The sequence below is a fragment of the Ambystoma mexicanum genome, chromosome 5q, assembly GCF_040938575.1.
Source record: "Ambystoma mexicanum isolate Mex_15411 chromosome 5q, UKY_AmexF1_1, whole genome shotgun sequence".
Classification (NCBI taxonomy): domain Eukaryota; kingdom Metazoa; phylum Chordata; class Amphibia; order Caudata; family Ambystomatidae; genus Ambystoma; species Ambystoma mexicanum.
The window spans coordinates 1,058,321,767-1,058,343,786 of record NC_090933.1 but is presented as its reverse complement, the minus strand read 5'-3'; the positions used below and the strand labels follow the sequence as shown (position 1 = coordinate 1,058,343,786).

Genomic DNA, 22,020 nt, shown 5'->3' with positions numbered 1-22,020 from the left:
GTAGCAGCCCCGTGCACAACTGTGCCTCAGACAGCACCGCTCAAATGTGCCCTACTAAACACCAGAACTCTGGTGGCCCATGCACACCACATCCTAAACTTAATTATTTTGAACAATCTTGACATCCTCCCACTATCAGTAACTTGCCTTACGCCTGCCACTGGCCCGCACTCTACATCACTGCCCCTACTAGCTATGCTCAACTCTACTGTGACAGGACCTCTAAAAAGGGGGTTGGTGTAGTCCTCATTTACAAGGACTCCCTCCCTCTACACTCTATCAACTCAGCCCCACTTCTTAACTGTGAATCCATCTCAGTTAAAATAAAATGCTCACCTAATACCAACACCACCCTCCACCTCATCTATCAATCCCATGGGTCAGTGGCAACATTCGAGGATGACCTCTCCCAACTCATAGTTTTTAACCTGAAGCCTTCCACCCAACTCCTAATCCTGGGTGACCTCAATCTTGGTTACAATTACCCAGGGGTCAAGTCCTAAAATAAGTGGGGGACTCATCAACAAACGCAATGGGATGAGATGTTGCCAGAAATTAGCATATCAAGGAGAAATATGCGCATTTCATTAAATTGGCTTTTCATAACCACCCAAATTGAACAGGACAAATGGCATTTGCCTTTCATAAAATCAACACACACACAAAACCAAGACAGGATATTTTCTTCTATTAGTGTTTTTGAAAACGTTAAAATGTGTGCGTGTTTTAAACTCCAAGAACCAATACAAATGTTTTCCCTGGGACTTGCTGTACCGAAATGGGATATTTCACCTTTGTTTGCTAGTTTTGATCAGGTTATATAGTACAGTGTTGAAGTGTCCAGCCTGCAAACCTGACGACTGCCGTTTGATCCCCGAGGTCTTCTTTAATTCATAAATTCAAAGAGGACATCCAATGTCTCTCTTTTATCTGGGGGGGACTGAGTCCACCCTCTGAATAAAGTGGGGGGACTCCGCCGCCCGCGTGTACCCTCGACTTGAGCCCTGCAATTACCCGTTGGACACAGAGGCCACCGCCCTGTGCAGCTCCGTGGCTGCCTTAAACTGTATCCAATGTATTACTGACCCCACTCACTCCCACGGCCGTACACTAGATTGGATCTTGGACCACAAAAGTAACATCATCATCCTATCCAACCTATCCAAGACCAAAGGCAAACTAGCCTGTACACCCGCTGCCCCACCTATCACCCCACTGCCTGGAGAACCCAGAAACATCCTTCTTTTCAATTTCCAACCTGCCTGTGTCTCTGCTCTCAGCAATATCATCAAAGGCCTCAAACGTAAATGCTGCAAATGTGACACCTGTCCAGCCTCCATTGTAAAAGGTTGTGCTGAACCTCTGCTCCCCCTCATCGCCACAATTATCAACTTCTCCTTTACCACCTGCACGATCCCACTCACCCTCGAAGAATCCTGGGTCTCCCCTATGCTTGAAAAATATTCCCTCGACCCCTCAATCCCCACCAGCTACCGACCTATAAGGATCCATTCCTCCTGAAAATTATTGCTAGAGTAGCCTATCTACAAATTCAGAAATTCCTGGAATCACACCATATTCTGGGCCTTCGGCAATCAGACTTCTGGCCAAAGCATGGAACTGAAACAGCCCTTCTGGACCTCAAGAACCATCTAGGTGAGGCAAATGACCAAGGCAACCTCTCCCTCCTCTTACTGCTTGACCTCTCTGCTGCCTTTGACTTTGTCGACCACCAGACACTCTGCCTCCACCTCACCTCATTTCTCACCGGACGCTGCTAATTTGATCACCTCATTCCTGGCTGACAGAACCTCCCGTGTCTTTGCTGGTGAAGCCTCCGCCTGCTCTACTCCGATTTCCTGTGGCATGCCGCAAGGCTCCTGGGTCTCCCCTACATTATACAATGTCTACACAAAACCAAAACACAAAAGTAACTCGACTCATTAGGCATCACATACACTAACTATGCAGACAACATGAAAATCATCATCCCCCCTCTTTAAACCATAAACAGGATTCTCTCAGAGTGAACATAATTTACGAAGCCATCCAATCCGTAATGGCCATAAACAGCCTTTGTCTCAATGACGAAAAGACAAAGCTACTCCTACTCGGCCGCCTGTTTCACCTAGCTAAATTAAACGAAGCCTACAAAGCTTTCATCATCGACGGACGCAACATTCCTGTTGCCACCTCAGTGAAAGCTCTCAGCGTATACCTGCACTCCTCGCTAAACATGACTTCACAGCTTAACCACATTGCTCCGTCATCTGGCTACGCTACGAAGCTCATCAACAGTAGCAAACCTTTCCTGTCTGCTAAGAACCGGCTTGAAGTTGTGCGTGTCCTTATCTGCTCAAAACCAGACTATTGCAACTCACCTCTTTGTGGCACCTCTGCGAAAAACATGAGTAAGATGCAAACAATACAGGACAATGCCCTGCGAGTGGCACTAGACATTGGCAAGCGTGACCACATATGAGTGGGCAGAAAATCAACTCACTGGCTTCCGGTCAAGGATAGAATCAACTTCAAGATCCTGTCCATTGCCCACCGCTGTCTGTCTAATGATGTCCCTTCATACCGTACACACAAAAATCAAGAAAAACACCCTTGTAAGACCTTTAAGAACAGCCTACAAGCATTGACTCGTCACTCCCAGGTTCAGTCACAAACAATCAGGGGGCTCTAGCTTCTTGGTCTGTGCCTCTACCCTCTGGAATGTCCTCCCCCACCTGCGAAATGAACTATCCTACAACGTCTTCAGGAAAAAATTCAAAACCCACCTCTTTAACTAACCTCACTATGCTCTCTTCTCACCTCCCTTTGCAACTGTCATCTGTGTTTTATGTTCTTCTTTAACTAGTGCCTAGATGCCCATGGGATATGTGTGCTTGTATAAATGAATAAATAAAATAAAGTAAAATAAGACTGGGATGAGGCAGTTTCTGAGTCTGAGGAGAGGGAAAGACTGCGTTGGAAGAGGAGACAGTGGTTGATGAGGGAAAGGAGAGGTAGGCAGAGCGTGAGGAGTAGAAGGTTAGGGGTACAAATCTGGAGGAGGTTGTGGTAGATGCAGAGTCACTCAAGCAATACCTTGTGAAAGTGGGTGAGTGCCACAACCTTAGATCTAGCAGAGAAGAGGACTTACTCCTGGAGCAGTAGGGAGAAGTAGCCACAAAGATGTGGAGAATAGGAGGAGGAGGAAATAGTGCTGCAGGGAACTAAAAAGCTTTAGGCTGAAGAGCCAGAGTTGGTCTCCCAGCAGATTGCTCCTAAGGAGGACATTGGGGCCACTGCACCATTACCTGCCTGTGTGAACGGGCAAGGTGGGCTCTGATTTTTTATTGAGAAGGTAAACTGTTAGCTTTGCCAATGTTTGTTTTAACAGACATTCAGTGCAATGAACAGATGCAAGGACACACATATTGTTTAAATATCACACTTGGTTAAGACATTTGTATTACACCAGGAGCTCAAATAAAGCTGCAATTAAGCCATTACCGGTTCAAAGACTGCATGGAAATAACAATGACAACCCTCTGAACAGCTCACAGTGCTGATGTTCCTGTGTCAAAAAGCTAGATCTAACAAATCCTAGGAGGGTGTGTTTTAGACAGGGAGGGCAGGCTAATGAGTGGTAATAATCACAAGGATTAGCATTGTCATGTGTGGCCAATGGGTGGTTAACAATCCAAAAAAACACGGGCTGATGCGTGTCCCTCCTCAGATCCCATCTTCCTCCTTTCTGTAGTCCTATGCTAGTAGTGAAAACAGTTGGGCACTAGGTTTTGACTCCACTTGCGCTGCACTTTAAGGTTCCTGCGTGATTTTATTAGTATTGCTGCAATGTCACGGGTGGGTGAGGTGTTGCCCAAACCTCGTATTTTTTGAAAATGTGCAAGTTTAACCTGGATACCTTGTGCTCGTATCTCAAAACGAATTACCACTCTCAGGCTCTGGGTCTTTGTTTACAATGCAATTTATGATGTGGTTTTGGTGGTCAGCCAGCATGTGTTTTGGCCTCTCCGGGTCTTTATCAAGGCTAGGTTGTGGATGGTTGCTGCCTGCTGGTGTGGTTTTGGTGAAATTCAGTACTGGCTCATGGTATCCATGATAGTTACCCTGTTGGGCAAGTGTCTGGCTGGATGGCCCTGTCTGCTCTTCTCGGCTTCGATCTGCGGTGACCGCAGATGGAAGCCGAGAAGAGTAGACAGGGCCATCCGGCCAGACGGATCTACATTAAAAAAACAAACCCCAAAAGCTTGAGTTACAAAAAACATATTCGCATTATGAAACTCGATCTTTGGGAATTTTCTTCATTTGTCCCCGCTTTACATTTACTGTATGCAGGGTCACCCCCGCAACCCCTGAACCTATTATACCATTCAATTGGAACGGGGAACACCCCTGCAGCCCCCGTTCCCCTTGTACTGTGTAATGGGAATTCATCATTTTAGTTTACTGCCGAATGCGCAGTAAATGTGCATTCTTTTTTTGTTTCTCGTTATTTTGGTAAAATACCCGGCCAGACACTTGCCTAACAGGGTAACTATCATGGATATGCTGAGCCGGTTCATATGCTAGTAGTTTTGCCTTATGTCATAGGTGATGCTAATGCATAATCTAACAGCTAGCACTAAAATGGACAAACAGTTGGCATCAGCTCCCCCATATCCGGTTGATTACTAATCACAAACCACTCCCATTATTTAGATGTTTATCTCGGTGATAAGTAGGTTTTCTGTTCAGGTATTTCTGCCAGAACACGTGATCATTGTGCTGCCGAGGCATGAGTGATCTGGCTTTGCCATGATGGCAAATGCAGTCACTCGTAGCACAAGAGATCACCCATCTTACTCGTGCAGTGTCCAAAAGGTTCTCTGGGCCTCATTCTGACTGTGCCGGTCCAGTAACAATGGTGATGGTAAGCCTACCGGCACCGTTGTGACCGGACTGGCACAGTACAACTCTGCGGGTGGGTGCTGTCCCGCTCGCCAGGGTCAGACAGGGCGGGCGGAACGGCACCTGCCTGCAGAGTTACACGGGAGCCCCGGCACCGTTATTAACAGTGCCAGTGCTTCTGTGTTCCCCACTCCCATAGAGTCCTATGGAATAGGGATTAACATTTTGCCGGCGCCTGATTTCCAGGACCCCCGGAACTGTAATGCCCAGGTGTTTCCGGCAAGCCAGGCACCGGTAAAATTTGCACGGTTACTGCCGGACTTGTAATGATGCCTTCTGTCTTTTCAGGCAATGCCTCACGTCTGATATTGGATACTCTCTGCTGTGAAGCAACCATGCCATGGAGGTGGGCATTCTCCCACCAAGGGTTGAAAGAGGCATTTTGTTACTTCAGATGATGACTGAGTAAACTATATGTGTTGCCCCTGCACCTGAATCTCTTGCAGCGGTCGCCTGTCTCTGATTCAACAGCTGGTTATCACTGCTAGAGTGACTCAGACACCGACCTGGGGGCCGTGGGGTCTTTGCAGTTCTGTGGGATTTCCACCAGAGCATTGGCGGCTTTCCATGCAGCCTGCGAGATAAAGCACCACGCCTCACTGCAGATCATCATTCCCCGCCATAGCCCTGCTCCATCAAAGGCAAGCACTGGTCAAAATGCAAGTGGATAATGTGATGTGACACGTCCTTCAAGGAGCAGAAAACACTGATGTGCTATTTGTTTTGTTCGCTTTCTACTTTGCCCGCTACACAGAGGAATGGGGAAACACAGCTCCTCCTGTTGATGTTACTGATGACAGTATTAGTCAGCTTTGGAGTGGGCCAATAGGATCACAGGGTTGGACCAGGAATGGGGACTATCAGTGGAGTGAGAAATTCTCAGTAATGTGTTCTGCTGATTACTCTAATTTTCATCGACCTAATAGTCACAAGTACACTCAAAAAAGTGATTCAAAAGGCAAAGCACATACTGAAAACTTCAATTTAAAAAATGTGTATCTGTTACTTTATGCATGTGTAGAGCGCCTTAAGCCTTGGGGTAAACGGTTGCTATAAACAAGTACATAAAACACTAGAAACGAACAAGGACAACAACCCCATAAAAGAAAATAGTAAAAACAGACAAATGAAAGAATACAGGATAAACACTTTGAAAAGCAGATAGAATGCCAAGCAGATGGGAGGCAATGAGATAAGTATAAAACTTCATTAAAACCTCAATGCCCTCACACTGAATACAACTATGTTAACATCAGAGCTTTAGGTAAAGTAAAAGTTTTTAACGTTTTCTTAAACCGCTCGATGGAAACCTCAGACCGTAGATAAACAGGCAGTCCATTTCAAAGATCTGGAACAAGATAACCCGCTCTATCCAGCTTGACACGTGGCACTGAGAGCAGATTGCTATCGCTTGATCTTACTACACGATTGCATCTTTTGACACTCTATCTTTGCTTCAGGTAAGTAGGATTATTGCCAAAGAGGCATGTATGTGTAATTGTCAGCAGCCTAAATATCAGGCGTTCCTTGTCCAGAAGCCAATGCAGAGATCTCTTGGATGCTGTAACATGTTCTCTGCGCTTGAGGCCCACAACTGTCCTCACTGCCTGATTCTGACAAATGTCAATCAGAGACACCAACCAACAGACTCCCACAATAGTCAATCCTGGCTCCTATTATAGCCAGAGCTAATGTGGCACAGTTATTTTCTGAGGTAAACAGCCAAATCCTGCCAGCAATCTTAAGTAATAGGCCAACGAGGAGGCAACAAAGTTTACATGGTCCTTCATTGGCATTGTGGAATCTAAGAAACCACCAAAGGTTTTAACCTTGAGGAGTACATCTATTGTGCAGCCAGCTATACTAAAATTCTTATAGGAGGCAGGATGTGAGTCCAATCTCTGTTGAGTGCCAACCAGGAGAAGCTCTGTCTTTTATTCATTGGCCCTCATTCCGAGTATGGAGGTAGTCATGGCGCTATTTACGACTCCGGATTGGTGAAAGGGGGACTTACCGGTCCAGTCCGACCTTGGCGGGACCTGTAAGTCCCCATTCAGCAAACCATTCCCCATTCCCATTGAGCCCAAATAGGGCTCAATGGGAATGGGGAAGTAGCTAATAATGGTACCGCAAATTGCGGTACCGTAATTAGCTCTGAAGTCCGTTAACGGGTCCCGTCCTTAACACCAGGTCAGACCAGGCGTTAAGGAAGGGACCCGCTAAGGGAACTCGGAATAGGGCGCAAAGGGATTGCCAGCACTGGTGTCCTTACCGGTGCCGGTAATCCCTTTGCGCCCAACTCATAATGAGGCCCATTGAGCGTCAGCTCATTATGGGCCATCCATCTTTGGATAAGATCAAATACAGAGTTTTTCCTGCCTGTGTCTTCAATGTCACTACCCTACAACTTAAACAAGATGTGTCTTGTCGGCATAATTTATATAATGGACACCTTCTATGTCAAGCATTTCAAAAAGTGGCTTAAGAAAAATATTAAAAAGCTTTGGAAAAAGGCACGAGCCCTTTAAACACCACACTGATGTACACTGGGATCAGCTGGCATTTGGCCATTAAAAACTCTTCCCACTCTATATGCTAAAAAAGATCAAATCCAAGAACCTGCTGATTTGGATAAAAAGGTTTCAGAGGAAACTCTATTAAAGAGAAAATTAAAATCCACCAAACCAAAAGCTATTCTTTTTTTAATTAAATCTAATAATCGCAGCAGCGACACGTGTCCATGGTCCATATTCGATAAGAGGTTGGCTTTCAGATCCAGAGGGCCGATTTCATGCTGTGGTACGCCCGAAAGTCAGACTCCTTTGGACCAAACAGATTGCGGAGTTCCCAATGAGCTTGGATTTGCAAGTTTGCAACGTGACCTAAAATTTTTAAAAGAAACAGAACATTAGTGATAGATCTAAAATGTGCGTGTGCAGTGAGGAATGCATTGGCTGTGTGTTATTCAGATGAGAATAGCTTCCAAAAAAATGTTATTTTATGTTATGTTCTGGGATTTATACCACATCACTTCCATTTGAATGGTCTCCATGTGCTCTGGCGGACCTGTGAAAGAGATGGATCGGTTAGATTCATGGAAAGAGGGGGAATGGCAGATAGCTTTGCTGTTGTGTTGGTGAATGGTGTTCAGAAGTGCCTGGTTATTATGTGCAGGTTTATTTATAGGCGTTTTGTTTCAATAGCAGAGAGGCAATTGTGTCCAGATGAGAGACCTGTGTGTTAGTGTGCTAGGATGCATTGGCTGGGGAGGTGGTATCTATGTTCTTTGTAGCGATGAAGGGTTGTTTGATGTCTTTAGTAGAGGATTTTATCAGCTGTGTGCGAATGGTTTAGTGTGCCTGTGTATGGTGTATTTGAGCCAGAACAATGAGAGAGGAGTTAGTGCAGAAGGCTAATAGCGAATTAGGGTGTCTATTTATTGTGTCAGGGAACAGGGGATGAATAAGCTAGCCACACTTTCAACAATTATTGGCACAACAATGGCATACAATACAACTGGGTCAGAACACTATCAATCACACTTAAAAAGCTGAGTTAATGCAAGTAACATGTTATAGTAGAAACAATCTTTTTTTCTTTCCTCTTTTTGTGTTATGATTTACTATAAACCTTTAAGACAAATTACAAAATAAAGATCACAAAATAGAAATTACAAAATAAAAATGCATTAAACGTAATTCCCAGAAGTAACAATTAAAAGTAATATCATTTGTTTCAATCATCTTCAAATGAAAAAATGAGTTTTTTTAAATGTCCAATTTAAGTCATTTAATTCATATCTCATGGAATTTAGATTCAGGAGACGGTTTGAAGAGCATTATTCTAAACTTAAAATGTCTTCACAATTTCTCTACCTAGATTGAAGAACACGGTATTAGAAGGCACAATAGACCATTCCGATGATAATTAAGACCACAATTGCACGCAGATGATTGAATCAGGGCCATGGACAAATATCCTGTAATATGATTTCAATTCTTGTTTAAGTGTTGGGCATGAAGTTAATGAATGGGGGGTTGTTTCCAGAGTCCTAGTCCAAAGTCTGCGGTGTCCAGTCAAATGGTCGAAAACAAAGGATCGAATGACCATTTGATCGACAGTCAAATGGTCGGAAAAAAAAAGGTCGCATTTTTTTATTTATTTATTTATATTTATATTTTAGTTTGGTTTAGTAACAAAATGTTTTTAATAAAGAAAAAGAGGGATTGGGGGCGAAACCCCTAAAAAATAATTAAAAAAAAATAATCGACCCTTTTTTTCCATCATTTTACTGTCGATCAAAAGGCATTCGATCCTTTTGTTTTCGACCATATGACCTACAACCAAAGTCTCAACTATCTCTCTGGTTTAGGAACACCCGCCCATGCACCAATTACTTCAAATGACAGCAAACAATTCAACCTTAGTTGCATTATAAAACGACGCAGTTCTTCATGTCGTGTAACTTTTACATAATTTGCTGATGTCAAATACTTAAGAATCTGTTACGAATATTCAGTTATATATTTTAATGTAGATAGATGATTAGCATTCTTAGACCTGTCCCATTCATATGCCGTTTTACATATTTATTTTGTTTAAATATATCCAGCAATTATTTTCCAAGTTTGGGGACCAATGTATCTGTTCCTGGAATTCATTACAGAAAGTCACAAGTCTGTACAAAACTAACTCCATTAGTCAAAAACGAGCCAAATCCTCCCAAAACTCTGTTCTTATGATTAGTCATAATTTCCAACAGCCATAAACTAAATCTAATTTTATAGGTGATGATTAATGAAGTTAACCCAAGTTTCAGTCTTATGGCTGCAATAATTATGCTATTTCTACACCCTAAAACTCTGCATCCCCTCTAAATTCCCCCATATTTAGCCAACCGATTTCTTTGCGTATAATTCTAGGGCATAGATTATGCCGGGGGCTGCCACACACAATTCATAAAGGTTTAGTGGCCTCTACATTGAATACCCACCTCCATTGTGTATTAAGTTATTTATTGGCATAAATGTACTATTTGACCTATTTTTGAACATGTTCTCTCAATAGTTTCGTAAAGCTTTGTGAGTCCAACAGAGTACCCAAATAGATGAAGTGTGATACTTGTTGTAGCTTAGGGCTAACAATTTTTCATACAAAGCTGTCAGATTTTGTTTCCCCCCAGCCAACGCACTATGAATTGGGTCTCATTCAAATGTATTTTGAGGTTGTTTGTTTTAGAATACTTAGCCAAGGCATCGAATGTCCTCTGGAGGACAATATGGGCGTTATCCAGTATGACATGTCATCAGCATAACCTGGCCATATTAGTTGTTAATTTTTAATGTTCGGTCATAGTCATTGGCACAGTTGGGTACCCAATATGCCCCCTGTGAATTGTTAGTTCGAATACGCTCTCGTTGTTCACACCAGTGTCATTCAAGCTAATGCTCAAATATGTGTCGCCATGTAGTTGTCTAACAAATGAAAGCAAATGGTTTGACATATCCCAGAGTTTGATCCACAGCTGGGTCCTATTTACTGTGTTGAATGCTGCTTTGTAATACACAAATGCCAAATCCAACTCCTCACAAGGACTCTTTCTTACATTGCCAATTACAAATTGCAAATGTAGAGTGCCATGTCCAACTCTGAAGCCCGTTTGATAAGGTGGTACTATCTGCTTCTCATCCACCCATTTTCGAATCTCATGCAAGATAAGATTGTCGAAATGTTTTCCAATTGCGTCTTGCATGGCTAGCAAGCTATAATTCTTAGGGTCCGTTCTAGAACCTTTTTCTAGATGGAAACAATGTAGGATAATTTCCAGGAGTCTGGGATCATGCCGGCCACATATATCTGCTTGAACAATCAGTTCACAAAAATTGTACCCATATCTTGGGGTTGCACATTATAACTTGTTAGATAATTCATCTGGACCCATAGATCTGGTTCTGTGCTCATTACTCACCAGTCTTTTTTCGATGGGTTTTTTCTGACGATTTGTGTGTGTGTAAAAACTCAGCAAAAAACTGTATTTTCAATTTTTGGGGTGGTTCCTCAGTATCCCCTGCTAACCCTATTTTTTTCAGACTATTTCCTACCCCCACCACTTATATACCCTTACCCACCCCTCCCCCATATATTTTTCAATGTGTTTTTCAAAAAAGAATAATCAGAAAAAAAACATTGAAAAAAGGACTGGCATTGAATGAACGTTATACTGGAAATGCTACTGTCCGTAATGCATAATACATCGGGGTATACATTGTGATTCACTTATGAGATTTAGTGTTGGCACATCAAAATGTTTTCGATGCGCATTAACAAATCTCCCAAATTTTGTGTTATCATTACTTCGTAACATTCTAAATATAAGTTGCCATTGGACATTTTGGGCCCACTTAATGGAAAAGTGCACATTCGTCCCGCAAAGGTGGCGCGCCGAGAACAACACTGCACAAGCCTGTGCACAGAATAACAAATGCGTGCACCGTTTATTCATGGAATTCACTGCGCAAAAGTAACTGTACATGCAACTCCTGCCTGGTATGCTCCTGACACGCCCCTGTGCAAATCAAAAACAGCCAGGACAGCCACCTTTGCATGCATCCCTGGGCGAGAATAGATGCACCATCCAAACAGTGTGAGTGGTCTCCCGCAAGTGGGACTGCATCTCGGGGACCGCGCGCAGGTTCCCCCAAACCGGTTAACAGCAACCCCCCGACAACATGCGTACGATGTATCGTAAATCAGGTAAAACTTCTGTATCGACACGCACCCGTAAATCCGACATGCAAACCCACCTAAACGCTGCGATTCCTATGCCCAAGTGTACTTATGCTTGCCTTCGGGACGGGTGGCGGAGAAATGGAGGCATTTGTGTGGGCATTTCACAGGTGAGAGGCTGCGAGGCCCCATCGATGAATACGCTTTGTTGTGCGCATTTGTGGGCGTGCTATCGACTGTCTGCAGCCTGGCCCTCACAACGCCCACTTTTTCCCTTGTTCTTCCACATTTTCCGAGTTCCGCACCCACCCCGCCCTCTGCGCAGGTCTCGCCCATGCGCTGCATGGTGTCTTGCGCAAGCCACTCGAGCGCTCGCAGAGAAGTGCTGAGCCTGTGCGAACTCCAAGCAAGACCCGGCAAAGTCCCGAGCAGTCGATTCCATGAACCGATGAACAGGGATTTGTGCGCAGAATGGCGTGCAAATCCACGATTTTCCACGCAAATAATTACATGAATAGGCCCCTATGTAGGTATTTTCTGTAGTAGCACGGTAGTGTTTTATATTTTGTTTTTAAATGATCTATAGCACTCCACTTATCTTCATCAAGTCATTCATTCAAACAAACTATTGTAGGCAATTGCGGTTTTCTATGCCCTTCATTGAACATAAAACAAATATACAGATATTCACGGTAACAAGATAACTCTAGGACACCCCTTGATATCTTGAAGCATAAGTAATACATATAATTTAGGGGTAGGAATTTATAGAAACATTATAAAAATATAAGCAAAGAGAGGGCGCTTGTAACTAAACATATGTATAGTAAAATATAGCGAGAGGAACTCAGAAGATCAGTTCACTTCCAGATACTAGCCCCGAACATACCTGACATATATTTTTACTTTGTAATTACGTGTGCAGTGCAGCGTGCTCATTTATAAGGGGCGCAGTAAGGAGCTGGCCTCCCTTGTCCTGTGAAATAGAGAAGATACATACAGCCACGTCCTCAGCAGCAGAAGGGTTAACATTCTTGCCACAGTGGCAGCATGTTATGTGACCAGGTGCTAATGTACAGTTTAATTTAAGACTCATGTTTTCATCTCTTTCCAAACTGCTAAGTGGCCTCCTATAAAACTTGCTTGAGAAACATTTGCTGAGGATAATAAGACAATATGTGGCCCTCCCATGAACATACAGTTGATTGAGGAGAATTTATTGAAACACATAATATGATATGATTATTATTGATATATATAATATTATAATATAATATAATATATATGATTATGATTTTATATATATTATTATATGATTATATTATGGTTATTTATAACGTGTCGTTTTGCTTCCAAGGCGAGCACGTTGCCCCTGAGCGATCCTCCCGATGCTGTTAGTCACTGTGGTTGTATTGTCTGTCTCTTCTGGATGTACTTCTAACTCATTCCTAGCTTGCCTAACCTGTGCACCTGATTGGTTCTTTAAAGGTTACCCACTTCAGAAGAACTGTCTCTCTTTCTTGCAGTTTCATTTCCGCCGTAACGCCTGGTATGCAAGCGGTTTCTTCTGAGTCGCTCTGCAGTTCACTTTCACTACTGTTCTTAGCTTGCACGAGTTATTCTGGTACACAATCAGTGGCTGCTGGGAAGCATGCTAATTGGTTTGAAAGCCCTCGAATGGCAAGTGTATTGATCAATCTCAGGGCTAGTAGATTTCTCATAGTCTCATTAGTAAAAGACTGGAGCAATAACAGCTCAAGTGCCCTTGTACTATGATAGTGACCGAGAACCGATTCAATGTATTGTTGGTTTGTCCTTCTTATTAACTTCCTCTTAGGAAGTATTTAATTCGCATTCTTAAGGCAGACACTGTTAAAAAATGCAAAGAAGCAGAATGATTTTTTGTGTTCTTTGCCAAAGAAATCAATTTCCTGCGCGGCATCATACATATACATGGAAACACATATACAAAGAAGGAAGCAGTATATGCCAGGTAATGTGCCCCTTGTATCTGGCCCGTAGTTTTTTAATTTGTGATTATATTTACTATATGTTATATTTACAACATTTTGGGGGATTGTGATAAATTTTAACTTGTGGTTGCATTGAGTGCATGTTAGATCGTATATAGTTTTAATGGAATGTTAAATGAACATTAGAAACTTGTATTGTAAAGTTTCGATTAATTTCAATTCTATAACAATTTATATTTTTACTAAATATTTAATCATATTTTGTAACAGGATCATTTTATCGGTCTATTCCAAAGATAAACAGTCATTCAATTCATTTCATTTCAATGGCGGCTGGTGAATTTGAAAATGTGATGTCTGTAAATATGTCCCACAAATAGATACGGGAGTGACAGAGTAGCTAGGGACCCCGGTCCTATCATCAGGGTTTAGGGGGGGTTCTTGTGCCGAGAATCTTTTTTAAAAACTGTTTTAAAGTAATGCATTTTACAGCACACTTTCAGTGAAAAGTTGGTCAAAAGCCACACAGCTTTGAATCGGTTTTGTACGGTAACCTTTCAAAAAATGCAATAGATGCAAGTCAGAAACAGTAAACAGGAGCATTTTCCAATGCATTTTCATGATGCTGTTCCCGCAATATATGTCAGTATAAAGCATTTTCAAGCTGGCGATGCCCAGGCATTTCAATGCTGGCTACACCAATATATGACAGTAATCACATATAAGAACATACATATCTTTGCTTTACACATAATACCAGTAATGAAACTATAAGAAAACATCTCCATGCTGCCAATATATTCCATTATCTCCACTTAAGAAAATACGCCTGCTGGATTTTCCAGTAAAAAGGCCATGCCACAATAAGAAAACAAGTCTATACTGGCTGCATTTGTATAGATAGGCCAGTATGGCCATGTAAGAACACTCATAATGTTGGCTTTATCCTTGATGCACAGTAAAGAAACCCATGGAGTAAGAAAATATAGCCAGACTGGCTGCACCAAAACAGACCAGTCTACCCACGTAATAACACTTATCATGTTTGACTTATCCGTGATGACTATTAAAAAGGCCATCACACAGTAATAAAATATAGTCCAGTCTAGTCACGTAATATACTTATCATGCTTGCTTTATCATTGCTGCCAGTAGAAATATCACACCACAGTAGGAAATTATAGCCAGACTAGCTGCACCAAAGTAAGCCACCCCGGCCAAATAATACAATTATGGAGGCTTTACCCTTGATGTCCAGTAAAAAATGACATGCCACAGTAATAAAATATAACCAGAGTGCCTGCTCCAAAGTAGGCCAGTACAGCCACAAAATAACACGTATCATGCTTGTTTGCTTTAACATTGATGCCCAGTAAGAAAATCCATGCCACAGTAGGAAAATATAGCCATACTGGGTATCCAAATAGGCGACCCAACCATGTAATACACATATCATGTTTGCTTTATCATTGATGCCCATTATAAAATGCCATGCCACAGTAACACAATAATGCCAGACTGACTGAACAAGCATAGGGCAGTCCAGCAATGTAACAACGCTTGACGTGCAATAGAAATTGCAATGCCCTAGTAATAAAATGTAGCCAGACTGATTCTACCGAAATAGGCCAGTGCAGCCACATAAAAACGCTTATGTTTGCTTTTATATTGATGTTCAATAGAAATTCCATCCCAGAGTAGGACAACAGAGCCAGACTGGCTGCAGTGACAAATGAGCCCTAAACCAATGCCAAACCACCATCCTGCAGGAGCCGGACCAAACAGCAGCACACATTCATTCATACACAGAATTCACTTACACATACATGCAACATTCACTCCCTCATTCACATACCACCCACCCTTGCATCATACACTCTCTCATTCACACTCACAGATACAAAACCACGAATTCACATGCATACACACATACATCATTCATACCTTTTTTCTTAATTTTAGCCCCATTCCGACTCTGCTCTGCAGTCCTCGTGCCACCTGCCTTGGAGGACCTCCAACTCCCACAAAGCAAGAAATAGTAACCAGGAAGTGGTTCCTGCACATCCACAGAGGATATTGAACACTCTGTTTGTGACAGCCCCATCTGTCTGAATGTGCAAGGTGGTATAGGAGGACCCCCTATGTACATTCAGACCTGCCATTTGCCAGCCTCATCCCCTATGGTCCATGCAAGGCTGGGGAAGAAAAAAACCACAGCCTTGCATGGCTCATTGGGTCTCCATGCTGGGGAACAGATACTATCAAAGGGAAACACATTTTCCCTTTCACAGTTAAAGCCAGCCCAGAAGCACTACCTCAGCTGCTACCTGCATCTGCGGGAGTACTCAGTGCCTTTACTGGGCTGGCTCTGCTCATCCAGAATGGGAGGCAGATCAGCGCCCCGTCGCCTGTTATAGATGAGCAGCCACTGCCCCAACGTCTACTTGGTTGGACCTTTACTATAACCTCAATCTCTGTTCAGTTCATCTCCAATTATGGTTTCCAATGCCTCTGTAGTTTGACTTTCCCTGCTGCCTCCAGAATGTGTAATTTCTAGTTTGGAATGTTTAGATTTTACAAATATCTCAAGCATGGCTCTTTATTTTCTTTCACTAGAACCTACAGCGTTCATCAATTCTAGCTTTCAATGTCTCTGTGGGCAGTGTTTCACTACAATCTCCAGAATACCTTATTTCTAGTTCTCAGTGTCTCTAGTTGGTTTTTTACTACACCCTGCAGCATGCACCAATTCTAGTTTCCAATGTCTCCATAGTTAGAGTTTCACTACGTTCTCCAAAATGCCCAATTTCTAGTTCACAATGTCTACATAGGTTCAATTTCATTACATTCTCCAGAATGCCTAATTTTCAGTTCTCAATGTCTCAATGGGTGGAATTGCAATACAATCTCCTCTCCAGAATTCCTCATTTCTATTTTTCAATGTCTATGTAGTTTCTCGTTCTCTTCAACTTCCCACATGCTTTTGTTGTGGATCTGAGTTTCTCTGTAGCTTCACTTTCACTACAACTACTAAAATGCCTCCCATCAGTGCTTCGCCCAGCAGTATAAGTGCTGCATGCATGTTTACCCGGGCATTCCTTCTTGCCACAGCTTTCTCATTTTCTTCTCTATGAAGCATTAATTGTTAGTATCACAACTCGCTGCACTGTAACAGATCATTTAAACTTGCAACAATTATTTTATTTTTATTCTCATCTCCCAACATGTTATTCTTAATGCTCATTATCCCCCTGTGCTCTGGGTTATAACTGTTAGCAACACATTTAAACTTAACATACTTTTTGTTCTCAAACACCGTTAGCCATTTCCCATGTAGTACACCCACCTTGTGTTACCCATCCCTTCTCGAGAGAATCACAGTCAACATATCATTTCAACTAGCATTAGTATAGATGCTTTGCTCTTTGGTGCAGCAGCCCACAGAATCTTCCCCTCCTGGCTTCCACTTGCACTGATGCTCTGCCTTCTCCACTGTGTCGTTCTCACAGTACAACGTTCATTCATTGGGCCTCATTACGAGGTGGGTGGTAAAGGATAACCAGTACCGGTAAGGGCACCGTTGCCGGTAATCCCTTACCGCCCTACAACGAGTTCCCTTTGCGGGTCCTTCCTTAACGCCTGTTTTTTTCAGGCGTTAAGGACGGGGCCCGCAAAGGGACTCTAGAGCTAATAATGGTACCGCAATTTGCAGTACCGTTATTAGCGCCTTCCCCATTCCCATTGAGCACTATGGGGGCACAAATGGGAATGGGGAATGGCCCTGCTGAATGGGGAATTACCAGTCCTGCCAACCTTGGAATGGACCGGTAATTGCTCCATTCACCAGGGCGGAGTCGGAACGAGTTTGGAGGCAGCCATGGCGCTAATAGCGCCATGGCTGCCTCCAACCTCGTAATGACGCCCATTGTCAATTGTTATGGGGAGGTGGGTAAGGATATATAAGGAATGAGGGGTGTGGGGATAGGGAATGGAGTAAAACTAATATGGAGGAATAACATTTTCAATGGGGTTTTTCCGGGGAAAACATTTTGGCAAAAAAACACATTTAAAAAACAACTGTCAATGATTGAACATAGAACAATACACACCATTGTTTTTCCAGCTCAGCCATTGTATTCCATTAGTAACCTTCATTCTGGGACCTCTGTGAATGATCACATGGTACGTCTGGCAACCCCTTGTCAGGCGCGGAGTGAACCCTGTTTGTTTGTTTGTTTGTTTATTGATTTTGTATTGCGCACCAAACCCAAGGGTAACAGGGCACTACAGAGCACAGGAAGACAAGATTTCTTAAAAGCTTAGTTACAGGCATAGTATAAACATATATATTGCATCACACACTGAATCAGTTAAGAATATACCTAAGTACAGTTTTAATATGTACAGGTTAATAGCGATGGATTAGTGTGTGGTTAATCTTGGGGGTCATTGGAGTGTAGCCATGCGAAAATATTCCGTCTAAAACTATAGTAGGACTGGTCAGTTCTGATGTCGAGTGGGAGAGCGTTCCAATATTGGGCTGCCTTAACTGGAAATCTGCTGCCGCCTGTTTTTTTTAGTCTAAATTTGGGAATCTGAAGGCAGTAGGAGTTGACGGTTCTCGTGGGGCGAGTTGAGGTTTTTCTCACAATTCTTGCTGCTATGTAGGGGGGGGCTGCATTATTAAGACATTTGAAGGTGAGTTATGCTGTCTTAAGTGAGATTTTATTTACCAAGTCCCGAGAGGATAGCTCAGCGGCAACGTGTTCGCCTTGGAAGCAAGACGACACGAAGCAACACAGATTCGATCCCCGGGTCCGCGCTGAGAATCCTCTGGGTATTTAAGTGCATTATAAATACGCAACCAAGACAAATAAAAAAATGAAAATTACGCAACTTAAAAAAAAAAGATTCCTGTTAACAGTGCCTTGATGCCTGCGGGCTCAGTGAGTGCTTTAAAAATGCAAATAATAATAATTCTGTCGCAAATTCTGAGCCATTTGTGCTTTCTTCTGGTATTGGAAATGTGTTCTTTAGAGGGTAAGTTGAGGGCAGTTCTAAGGGCGTTATTTTGCAATATTTGAATTTTGTCAATGATGTGTTTGTTAGCACCCAAATACAGAGCATTGCAATAGTCATGTTTGGTGAGTATTAGGGCATTGACACTGATGATATAGCTGGCTTGGGTGAGGAAAGCTCTGCTTGCCCTAATAAACTTGCACGTGTAGGATGTAGAAGATGCAAGGGTGTTAACTTGTTTTTTTAGTATTAGGGCTGAATTGAGGTGATCAAAACCTAGTGTTTTTACTGTTTTGGAGACTGTAATTATATTGCCATCAATGTTGAATGCTGAGTAGTTGGGGCTGAGTTTTTTTTAAGTTGGCAGTGGATCCGAGGAGTAGGATTTCAGTTTTATCATCATTCAGGCCTAGTCCATGTGTGGCCATCCATGCCTGAATGATGGGATATATTTTATTTACTAAGGCCATATCCGTATCGAAATTGCCAGAAAGGGGAAGGAGGATCTGAGTGTCGTCTGCGTAGTGTAGGTGACACCCAGTCTGTCCAATTTGTCAAATAGGGGCTTGGTAAAGATATTGTATAGAGTTGGCAAGACGCAGGAGCCTTGGGGTACAACACAAGTTATTTTGATGGGGTCCGCTGATGCCAATGTAGAGAAGACTCTCATTGCACGGTCGTCCAAAAATGATTGGATCCAGGCTATGGCCTCATTTGAGAAGTGGACAGCCGATGCCAGGTGTTTGCACAAGACTGCATGGTCCACCAGATCAAAGGCTGCCGACAGGTCAAGGAGGAGTAGCATGGCGGTGTTTCCCTAGTCATTGAGTTCGTCGATCTGTGCTTTAAGATCAATTAAGGCTGTTTCTGTGCCGTGCTGTGGTCTGAATCCTGATTGGCGGGTACCTAAGAGTTGGTTAGTTTCAAGGTAGTGTTGGATTTGTAGGTATGCTACTCTGTCTATTATCTTGAGGAGAAATGGTACCGTGGTGATGGGTCTATAGTTAGTGGGAATGGCGGTATCTAGAGTTTTCTTCTTGAGGAAGGGTAGGACCCAGGACTCTTTTAGGTTACTTGGGATGGTGTTGGAGGAGAAGGAGGCATTGATCAGTTTAGTTATGAATGGTGCTAAGTCTCTTGTGGCATCCTTGATTAACTGGACTGAGCAGCTGTCACTCTTACAGTTAGAGGGTTTGAGGGATGCAATAATTGAGATTAGATGGGAAATACACTTCCGATATACTTTTAAAATATTCAGAAGTGGGTATTAAGATTCAATGTATGAGGGCACCGAAACTTGAATTTGACTGGCCTTGTAGAATTTGGGCAGTATACTGATTAAGTTAAGAATCATCCGTAACTATTGCTAAGTGATTTTATTGCATCCTGCATCAAAAGTGGCTTGATCTTCTTTGCATTGGTAATACATACGAAACTACCCCCTGTGATATTGTTGTGTTGTATTTAGGTTTTACGACCCTATTTTGAAAAGTTCCTGACGATTACCAATCTCACTATCATATAAGTTCTATTAGTACCCGGAGAGGGTCAACCAGAATGTAACAAACATTCTGACTGGCCCTCGCCAGGGTATTACCCAACCGGGAATCCCTCAGCCGGGATTCCTTGCCGTTGTTCCTGGCGGGGGGCGTGGCAGTCCCTCAGCCAACGAGGAGGCTCGAAACAGGGCCATCCCCGCTCGAGCCTCCACACGGCTGGAGGCTGCCACCCTCCCCTGCTGGGGATTCAGGTAAGTTATTTTTTTCCTCCCCTCTCCCCTGCAAACAATCCCCTCCCCCCCTCCCAACCCCACTTACCTTCTTATTTCTCCTTTATCGGGAGCGAACGCGCTGGGAACAATTCTGTAACCAGCGCGTCCGTTACCGATGGCTGCCATGGACTCTGTTTTCCCTTCCCCAGCGGCCGTTTTCTTTGACATTCTCTTTTTTTTTCGAAACGTCGCAACATTTCGGAACAGAAAAAATGCTATTAGTACCCGGTCTTGCAGGCCGGGGTACTAATAGCAATAACATCAATAGCTCCTTTTAGCCATTAAAATGTTGATAGATACAATCTATCTTAGCATCAGTGTAGACATGCTAGGCTTGAGTGTAAGAGTGTGACATGTCCCCATGAGCAAGTAAAGAACAAACATTTAGACATGTCAGTTCCATCCACTACACCATATGGGAAGAACCAGAGAGCGAAGGGAATCCTCTTTAGAAGGTACTAGTCCTGCAATCGCTTCTTTTTCCACTTATTTAAATTGCCGCCACTTCACTGATCATACTCATCTTTGCTGGATTTCTTTTTTAAATGTAAACCTAGTGGTTTCACAAGGCACATATTCCTACAGCAGCTGGCAAACATTGCAGCAGTGGTGACTCATGGAATATGGGCTATGGTCCTGGAGGTTCTTGGGGCCTACTAGGAGCTTTTCAGGCTGTCAATGGTGGTGCGGAAGATTGGATTCCTCTAGAACTGAGTCTGGCCTCCTCTTCTTGAAATGAATATGCACAGTCCATCCTTGTCTGTCCTTCTCAGCCTGGGCTGCTGTTACCCTGTCCCGTTAACAGGGGGCAGCAGGGGAATCCTAAGTTCAGAAGTGTAGTAGAGACTGCTTGCCAGCTTTCATTGGCAGGTCCACGTTGGGTGTTGAGGCCTTTTTACTGAACTGAGTGCCATCAACATGTGTTATTGAATTATTTTGGTATTTGTAGCGTACTGCATGCCACCTTCCAGCTTCTTCACACCCTTGCTGGATTTTTACTAAGTGACATTGGAAATATAGCAAAACAAAACATGGCATAACATAGCATGACATAAAACGACATATCAGAATGAGCTAGTATAACCAAACTGCCATTATGTCCAAAAACTAAATGAGGGGAGTGTGGAGTTTCAGATATACCAATACATCACATGAAGAATTAGCAAACCTCCTTAAAAAAGAAAAATGGCCTTTGGAAAGAAAATCTAGATTTGAAAGGAAGAATTAAAATATAACAATAGGAATGAAAGAAGTGTATGTTCAAACAGGAGTAGCCCGTCAAGGCAAAAAAAAGGTGTACCTTAAAAGCTAATATCATGGAACTATTTCTGGCAAAGAAGAATGCGAACAAAAACACATATCGTAAAACAGCAATGTTGCATTACATGGACAACCTGCTCCAGAGTCACTCCTTCCAGGTTGCCTTTGGGCTGGAAAAGAGGGGACCATTGAAGAACGCATGTGAAGAGGAAAACAACCCTAGACATCTCTGCTCCATTCTGCTTTACTCAGTAAAATGGAAAAATCACTCCACTCCGCCTCACCGAACCAGTCACCCCACAACAC

At 42.9% G+C, this 22,020-nt stretch overlaps 1 protein-coding gene and 1 long non-coding RNA gene across 2 annotated transcripts in view; one reads left to right on the top strand and one right to left on the bottom strand.

Annotated features, from left to right (window-relative positions):
* Positions 1 to 22,020, top strand: part of SNTB1 (syntrophin beta 1) — a 714,658-nt gene that overhangs the window by 104,331 nt on the left and 588,307 nt on the right. The gene's annotated exons all lie outside the window — the stretch shown is intronic.
* Positions 7,187 to 22,020, bottom strand: part of LOC138497863 (uncharacterized) — a 104,259-nt gene continuing 89,425 nt past the window's right edge. Inside the window, exon 3 of the long non-coding RNA XR_011278654.1 lies at positions 7,187 to 7,847. This is a non-coding gene — a long non-coding RNA (uncharacterized lncRNA). The remainder of the gene's footprint in view (positions 7,848 to 22,020) is intronic.